Here is a 10,173-nt window from a genome sequence, read left to right as displayed (position 1 = left end):
ATAATACCCTTCACAGTTGCTTTTTATAATATATATTGGTACAATAAGTTCTTGATGTTGGCTTTGACAGATCAGTTTGTATCGTAACTATACATTATAGTAGTCCGATCTGCACAGTTTTTTCGGAGCTTAAAGCGTTGCTTGTGGCAATCATCTCCGCTAAAGTGCGTGAAGATCTTTTGTCATATAAAAAATTTTTCTATATAAGCACTTGTTGCCCATCGTCAGTTTGTATGACAGTTATATGTTATACTGATCCGATTAAAACGATTTCTTCGGAGATCACATCATTGCTTTAGATAATAACGCCAGCCAAAACTCGTGAAGTTAACTCCTCAAATGAAAAACTTTTCCATACAAGCATTGACCTCCGATCGGTCAGTTTGTATGGCAGCTATATGGGATACTGTTCCAATTTTAATGATTTTTGCGGAGACTAAACCATTGCTTTAGATAATAATATCAGAAAAATTTCGTAAAGTTGTCTTTTCAAATAAAAATTTTTTCCATACAAGCACTGGATTCCGATCGTTCAATTTGTATGGGAGCTATATGCTATAGTGATCCAATACCGACGGTTCAGACAAATAAGCAGCTTCTAGGCAAGTAACGGACGTGTGCAAAGTTTAAGTTGAATGTCTTAAAAACTGAGGATCTGGTTCAAGTATATAGAGACGAATAGTAATCGGTAGCAAAGCGACTGGGACTTTGAGATTCCAACCTAAAAATAATTGATCTTTTAACCGTGGTAAGACCCAAAACGCTATCCTCAAAAATTTTCAATCAAAACAGTCGTCAAAAAGACCAGGAAACCAGTGATTTCTCCTTCGGGTTCAAGCTTGATAAAGCTATTTTATCCATTTCGAGGTTCTCTACTTTTTTTTTAAGAAAAAACACAGAAACTTTAAGTTTAATAGAAAATGTTTACTATCATTCGAAAGAACATTCCTTGGCATTTATTTTTTGAAGAATTTCTCATTCAAATGTTAGCCGAGGCTACGTCTCTGATCGTCCATCCGTTAAGTCCAATTTTCGATAACTCGTTCGAGCATTTCGACTGGTAATTGGCGAATCACACGCGTGATGTTTCGGTCCAAGGCCTGAATCGAAAAAGGGTATTGTTCGTAATATCACACTTTTTGATGGACCGCCCGTAAAATAACGTAAAATTATGTGCTCACCGAAGTATTCTCTCAATAAATCTAATAATTGATGCGATGTATGGGAAATGGTTCCCTTTTATTGAAACCAAATGTCGCCGAGATCACGAGCTTCAATTTCAGGAATCAAATAGTCGGTTAGTATGGCGCGATACCGATCGCCATTGATGGTTACGTTCTCATCGGTATCATTTTTAAGTAAATATGGATTCCAGCGGCCCACAAACCACACCAAACCGTTGCTTTTTCTGGCTGAAATATCAGCTCTTGAATCTCTTTAGGTTGCTCTTCGTCCCAGATGCGCAATTTTGTAATTCACGCTCATTTGAAAAGGAAGAATTAACTTGCGCTATAATAGAGTCGACCTTTGGAGTAGAAGACTACTATTTTGGCAGCACTTTCCGTTCGAACTTCTTCCTGTTATTTACGCCCACGATATTGTGTTTCTTGTATGCCTTTTGGAATAATCTCGCTATAATTTACATTTTCCTTAATTCTTTATATGTGTATGTGTAGAGAGAGAGAGAGAGAGAAAGACTTTGGTGCTTTCCACGGAAGCGGATGCAAATTTATGCGTGAAACATGTCGCATGTCAACACGGTGTCACATTCCTTAGGCAAATAGAAAATGCCAAGACTTGCATGTAAAATAATTTATTTTTTTATATGTATGTATGTGTGTGAAATTTAACATTGAAGTTTTGCAAAAATTTGCTAATCTTTTTTGTAGGCGCTCTTAGTAAAGCAATTGTGAAGACAAGTAAAAAAGAAAGAGAATTGAATGAAGCATGGTTGCATACTAACAGAAACTCATGATTATACCCACAAACACTTGCTCAGATACACGCTCGTGTGTCTTGAGGCGTGTGTAAATATGTGACTTTCAATTCTAGCAAGGTTACCACAACTTCGCTCACTTCCAGCGCAAACAGTTAAAAGCAAATACGGTAAACTATCGTGAGTGCATATTCACGCACACTTCACGATATACATACATACATACATATATGGTATATACATAGATAGGTACAGATAGAGTCTAATTTGAATAGGGTGATAGTAGTCAGACCGCGAAAAATTCAACAATTTCAAAACTTCAATTAAAAAATAAAGAGAAAAAATAATTTTTGCAGAAAAGAAAAAAATTAATTTTTTCTAATATTTTTATGAAATTGTTATAAGCTTTCTATTTTACTTCTAAATATTTAAGTTTTTTTTTAAATAAAAATAGCCTAGTTTGCTGACTCAAATTTGAATATTGACATCAAAATTAAAAAAAAAACAAATTTTGTTTTTAAATTATCAATTAAATGACTATCAAATGTAAAAAAAAAGATTAATAAAATAATTTAATGATCACCCTGTATCAAAATATTTTTTTTTGGAATTTCTTACAATATTTGGATCAAATAACAAATGTTATTCCCTTAAATATGCTCTAAAATTTCAAAAACTGCATAATATATATAAGTATCACCCTGTATTTGAAGTAGTTTTTATATTTTGTTGCTGCTTTAAGGATTTCTTGCAATATTTTCTTCAAATATCAAAAGTAGTTGCATCTAATACAAAATTATGAGCTTAGATAGGCTCTAAAGTGCATGAAACTTAAAAAAATAATAAAAGTATCACCCTGTATTTGAACTAGTTTTTATACTTCGTTGCTTTTTTAAGGATTTCGTGCAATATTTACTTCAAATATCAAATGTAATCGCTTAAATAGCCTCTACAGTGTATAGAACTTAATAATATAATATAAGTATCACCCTGTATTTGAAGTAGTTTTTATATTTCGTTGCATTTTTAAGGATTTCGTGCAATATTTACTTCAAATATCAAATTTAATTGCATCTAATACAAAACTATGAGCTTAAATAGGCACTAAAGTGCATGAAACTTAAAAAAATACTATAAGTATCACCCTGTGTTTGCATTAGTTTTAATATTTCGTCGATTTTCTCCCATATTTACTTCAAATGCGTAATGCAATTGGCTAAAATGAGCTCTAAAATATATAAATTTTAATAAAATAAACTACGAACCACCCTGTATCTAAATTATTTGTTTATATTTTAACGATTTTCTGCAATTTTTACACCAAATACCTATTTTAGTAAGCCAAAATGGATTCTAAAGCTTATAAAAGAAATCAGCAAGAGATACACCCTGTATTTAACTTAACTTTTATATTTTGTGGCTCCCCAACAATATTTATACCAAATACGTAATATAATTGGCTAAATTGAGCTCTAAGTATATATAAAATTTAACATATAAAGTGGAGACCACCCTGTATCTAAGTAATTCACAGGCTTTCTTTTGTCGAATGCACTTGACAATCATAATCATTTTATTCATTAAAAACAGATTTGGAAAAGGATTCAACTTTTCCTGCAAACAAAGTTATTTTTAGTGTGTTGCGCCTAAATGTATGCTTCTTAAATCTATTGCAAATGTAATTTTGAATTTGAAAATCGTGCCAATGCTAATTATTGTTGACGATAAACTTTCTACAATTTTTAAAATATACTATATTCTATGCTACATAAAACCATAAAATACATAATTTAGTTATAGAAGTATACATTTAGGAAGCTCATATAAGTTACTGAAGTATACATTCAGGAAAATTATATAAAATTCGAAACATAACATTGAAAGTTGTGTTTCCAATAAAATTTACTATAAACCCGATCTCTTTGTCGCCTTTTTAAGTAGTAGTCAAGAGGTAGCTTGTGGTTTTAAGTAATCTTTACTGCAGTAATTCCTATACAAGTTCGAAAACTTATATCATTTTATACCGGCACTAAATAAGCAACTCAATCGAGGGAAATTATGTAATATTTTTTAAAAATCCGAGTATTTGTTGTGGTACTAAACAAGAAGGTTTGAATAAAAGAACTTTAAATTGATTTCGGAAGCTCTTGCTTAGGTTAAACTGTCAATTACTCCAGATAAGTTAAACTAAGTACTCAGAAGGCTAACTGTCCCAAAAATGGTTGAAAGTGCATAAAAAGAAATTTTGAACCACACCAGCAGAGTTTTACACTGATTATGGGAGTTCGCACTTGAGTAAAATCGAATTTGCTCAAATTATTGTAGCATAGTTGAAACCAAAATAAAGTGTTGGTGTCTCAAATTATTGAAGCATACATTTGGGACCTTTCAAATTTATTTCCAAACTAAACTACTTAGAAGGCACAATGTCTCCAAAAACGGTGAAATTTCCTAAAAAGAAAGTTTGGCCCGCAAAAGACGAGCCTTAAACTGAATATGGGAGCTCTCATTTGAGTAAGACTGAATGTACTTTGCAAACTCAATGTCCCCAAAATTGGTAGAAATTGTCTAAAAGCATAGAGCCAAAATAAATCCTTCTTATTTACCGCGTTGAAGACCAGTTAAAACCAAAGGAAGATTTTGGTGTCTCAAATTATTGGAGTACATACATTTAGGTGCTGCTCCTTTTAAATTTATTGAAGCATACATTTAGGAGCTGCTCTTTTCAAATTTATTCCCAAACTCATTTTCTTCTCATATCTTAGTTTTAAATACCTTAAACTAACCCTTAACCTTACTACAAATTTCCAGGGCATTGAAATTTTCCATTGAGGCTAAAAGATAACAATTTTCTTAAAGACAACTTTAATGGCATAAATGTGGTGACTTCGGTTAGCGTAATATTTTAAAATTTTATAATTAAAAAAAAATATATTTTTTTAAAGTCACACTTATCTCTGTGACAAATAAGTGAGTTCGCGTTCATTTGACCTTGGATCTTGTATAATATTACTTCAGGAGATTTTTTTATATTTTTTTACCATATAAAATACATTATGTCTATATAGTACATAGCTGAAATAATCCACATATTTACTTATATATGTCAAAGTATATTCAGTTTTAGTAATGTCTTATATGATATCATGTAGAACATATGAAAAAGTTTACTTATGCCACACAAAGTAGGCGAAAAAAGTACTCGAGATAAAAACAGCAAAGAATGGCTTTGTTAATCTGCCAAAGTTAACTTTAGTTGCATAAAAGCGCAAACTAAGAATTGTCGTCCAGCATGCCACGCCACTCAGCACATTCTTACCTGCTTTGGAACTTTATTAGCGCCCAGCAAATGCTGCTAAACTTATTTTTATATATCAAGCAAATCGGCTGTTATTTTCATATGGTTATTTTGGCAGCTTGGCGACTAAAGTTATACTAAGTATACTCACATACATACATACAAGCTTGTTGATAAAGAAAACTTTCGTTTTCTAGACAATATGTTTGGGCTGGCCTGTGCTAGAGCTGTGAGTATGCCAATTTTATGGCATACATAAAAACGTCAAAAAGTTTTGGTAGCCAAAGTAGACACTCTATAAACACATATAAGCATATGTATGTATGTATATAAGTAAATGAGTGTTTTATTGTACATATATTTAATACACCTTGAACATAGCTTTTATTAAGTTGTCATGAAGTTTGCTACTCACAGCAGGTAACGTCGAGGACAGCTGTCTTACCAACTGTCGATCAAGAACAAGTCCTTGTATGAAAATTTCTTTTATCTGACTAGATATCTTCGCGAAACTTAGCATGGATTATTTTCCGAGACAACCCTACAATATCCGAAGAAATAGTTCAGATCGGATCACTATAGCATATAGCTGCCATACAAACTGGTCGGTCAAAATCAAGTCCTTATATGGATAACTTCTTTATTCGATGAGTTATTTTCATGAAATTTGACACATAATATTTCACAAAGTAGTGCGACAATATCCAAAAAATTGGTTCAGATCGGATGACTATAGCATATAGCTGCCATACAAACTAATTGATCAAAAACAAGTCCTTGTATGGAAAACTTTTTTATTCGACGAGCTACTTTCATAAAACTTGGCATCAATTAGTGCCTAAGTAAGCGCTGCAATATCCAAAGAATTGGTATAGATCGGACCTCTATAGCATATAGCTGCTATACAAAATGTTCTAAAAAAATCAAGTTAACAACACTTTCTACCACTTTGTGCGTTAAAAAATGCAACTGTGAGGGGTATTATAGCTTCGGTGTAGGCGAAGACAACGTTTGTGATTGTTATATACATTCATACAAACATACATTTGCGCAAAAAACATTTGACTAACAAAAAAGGTTGCGCCGTTTTTCCAGCCAACGTTTTACAGCAACTTTTTCGATTGTGTTTGTGTTGTTGTTTTTGTTTTTGCAGTGAGTTTGACACACGTTGGTGGTTTATTATCATCAGCGGCGACTCAATATGCCCGAAACTATAACAGTAACCACAAAGGTGGACAAAATCACAGCTGAAGAGGTATATACGTGCATTTATATATACATATAAAATCATATACATATATAAAAAAATTACATATACTTGTATATATAAAATCACATATACAGAAAAATATATATACATACATACATTCACACCAATACAAGTACACTTAAATTGTTTTTGTCAGCATTTCATTTCATTTGATTCAGTTGCATGCGCCGTAAGACCAAAATCCCGTCATGACATTTTTTGCTTTTATGACAATTTCAACATTTGGTCTGCCACGAATGCGCGCAATTGGTTGCCTGTCGGTCGTTAGGTTTTTTTTTTTGGCTCTGCTGGCAAAACTTTTTCGAAGTTTCACTTGTTCAGTCACTTTGATTTGTTCTTTGCCATCTTTTTTGCAGCAACACCTGAAATTTACTTTTTTGTTATTGCTTTTTTGGCATAGCATAACAACGTTGACATATTTTCGGTTATCAAGTTTTGGCTTATAGCCGTGTGCATATGCATGTGTGTGTAAGTGGCAGGCGTGACCCATAAAATAAACTGTCACTCAACGGTTTCGATGCCTTGAAGCATTCAACAGCATCATAAAATTCAACACGTGCACTAAAATAAACATATATACATATAATGCATATGTATGTACATCCTTAAATATGTAGATATATGTATGTGCCTATATAATAACATATGAAATTTGAGCTTATTTCGTTCAACTTTTCGTTAGCAATAACGGGTTTAGCAGTAAAAGAGCTGTATTTTTCTGAAAAATTTTATAGACAGACATATATTTTACAGTTAGTCGTTATTTCGATTTGCATTTCATTGAAATAGCTGTAAATAAATGGAAATACATATAAGTATATTTATGTACTGACAGCAACATATATATACATATATAACATACATATGTATATAAATTTTTCTTGTTTATTTAGTTAGATGGCAACTCGATTAAAAAAATTACTAAATAAATGACTTCACGAATATTTTACGGAACTTCACTTAAGCAAATAATGATTATACAGCAAGATTTTTAGTTTTTGATTTTTCGATAGTTGGCAACTCTGTTAAATTATTATAATATTTTTAATTCTAATTTAGCAAATACATATGTTCCGCAAGCCACTTAAAACAACTTCTAAATAATGTTTGCAGCTTTAAATTTATTACAAGGTGGCAACTCTATTCCAAAACATTTCGAAATGAAAACTTTTCGAATACTAATTTAAAGAACTTTGCATGTTTACATAAAAGTAACATATTAGCACATAAAACTTTCAGTTTTAAAATTATTGTAAGGTGGCAACTCTATTAAAATTAAAAAAATATATGCAAGCAACGCAAATATTTTAAGAACGCTTATTTGAAGGACTTCTATGCAGTGTTTGCAGTTTTAAATTTATTTTGAGGTGGCAACTCTATTCTAAAATGTTTCAAAATTAAAGACTTTACGAATATTTTCTTGAAGAACCTTGCATACTGACATAAAGAAGTAGATTCGTACATAAAACTTTCAGTTTTCAATTTGTTGTTAGGTGGCAACACTATTATTTTTTTTTTAAATATGCAAACAGCGCAAATACTTTAAGAACGCTTTTGCCACCTTACAATAATTTAAAATTTGAAAATTTTGCATAGTTTAACCACTTCTATGCAATAAGGTGGCAACGCTCTTCAAAAATATTGTTAAATGATAAACATTTCGAATACTAACTTAAAGAACTTACTTAAAAGAAGCATGTTCGTATATAATACTTTCACTTTTAAATTTGTTTCAGGTGGCAACTCTAATAAAAAATTAAAGAAAAATGCTAACTTCGTAAATACTTTCCATAAAGCTTACTTATACAACTTTTTTTGTAATATTGTCAGTTTTAAAGTTTTTAGGTGGCAACTCTTTTTCAAAATACGTCTTAATTAAAGACTATTATCTTGAACAAATAAAGCTTATACATACTGTTTTGAGTTGAAAAATGTTCACTAGCTGGCAACTGTTTTCCAAAATTTGTCTAAAGTAAATATATTTCGAGTACTTTATGGTAAACTTACTGAAACTATATACATATGTTTATTATATTTCCAGTCTTCGAATTAGCTAGAGGTGGCAACTATTTTCCCAACTTCAACTATACGAAGTATTTCTCGAATAATTTCCATCTGATAACAAAACTGTTTGAAATAAAATTGCTTTTCCCACGCGTTTTCCAAAAAAATTATTATTGCCCGTGTCTAAGAACCTCATTTTCAAATTTGTTCCTCCGATCTGAAGTGATCGCAATCCAAGGTATTTTTACCATATTTTATAATATAATTTGAAAAAAAAATTTTAATTTTTTGGTCAACAGAGGCTTTTTCATGGATCTTTTGTGCCATAAATATTATGGATTGAGAATATTATATAATTTAGTAGATTGTTTCACTTACCGGAAGCAAATACCTTATCTTGATACGGGATTCGGTGAAAGTTCTGTGGAATTTATTTTGTTTGATCCAGTAACACTTTCATACGTGTACAAAAAAGAGAATGTGTGACTGAAAAATAAGAATAAGAAAATTAAAAACATTTTTTGTCAAAAAATATATTTTTAAACTTTAAAAAATGTCATCCTAAATGTAGGCAACATTTATTTTAGTTTAGAAAAGCATTATAAAAATTTAAATAAGTCTATAAGAATCATAAAGCTGGGAATGTAAATTAATACTGCCGATTTTGCATTGGGTACATCTCCTAAATGCAGTAAAAGGAAGCTCAAAATTTGTGCATCCCGAAGATAAGCCGATTTTATGAAGTATGTATTTCTATATGGGTATAAAAGCAGCTCAACCGCTTCTGTAAGCGCTTCCAAAGCAATATCTTATTTTAACTTTCACCAACAGTCTTCAGCTCAGACTAGTTCTCAGTTTAACAATTGTATTATGTAGCATAATTTCGGTCTCTGGCTGTATGGGAGCTAGTTTGGAAACGAAAATGCGGTTCTGTAGAAAGCGTTTAACTATTTATACCACAATAGTTTGCTTAACGATTGGAAAGCTTCCACAACATAAAACTCAGGGCTTTGCGAGCACCAAGATGAAAGTAACAAAGCTTTACGACATTACATCTAATGAAATACCAAGATTAAGCTTGAGATTTTGTTTCTAAAACAAAAAATCGATTCATATGCTCAGTGGACCTGTATATAAACAAGTTACCGGTCTTTCCGTGAAAAACAGGCTGCGATCGTAGGCATGAGATTTTTTCAAGCGAAACAAGCTGTTTTGAAAATTGCGGAATGAGAAAAAGTAGAAGCACAGTTTCCCTCTCGTAGTTCACTACTTCAACTATTATTGGCTGTGCAGTTGCAATGTATTTCTGGCTCAGGCTAATGCGTAAGAGGTCTAGTGAACTCCGTGCTTTAAGCGAAGTACACCTTTCAATGATTGTTGGAGTTCTAACTGGCTGATCCGGAGTTAGACGATAAAATTGAATATTTTACTGTATGCCAGTTGTATCAGCTGTTTGGAAGAAGATGAGTTAGAATCATCCCAGCACTTCTTCCTCTAATTCCACGCCGTTACCAGATCAAGGCAAAAATACCACGGATCTCACAGTTTCAGATATCCAGGTGAAATAATTGAAGTAAAGCATTTAAGGAGATTTGTGATAGGTTCAGAGTGCTTTGCCAATAACTGATATTCAGTTGCAAGGATTTCTGATCTTACTCTAAAAAG

This window comes from Bactrocera neohumeralis, chromosome 4 (genome assembly GCF_024586455.1).
Source record: "Bactrocera neohumeralis isolate Rockhampton chromosome 4, APGP_CSIRO_Bneo_wtdbg2-racon-allhic-juicebox.fasta_v2, whole genome shotgun sequence".
In the NCBI taxonomy this organism is placed as follows: Eukaryota; Metazoa; Arthropoda; class Insecta; order Diptera; family Tephritidae; genus Bactrocera; species Bactrocera neohumeralis.
Note: the sequence above shows the minus strand (reverse complement) of the source record.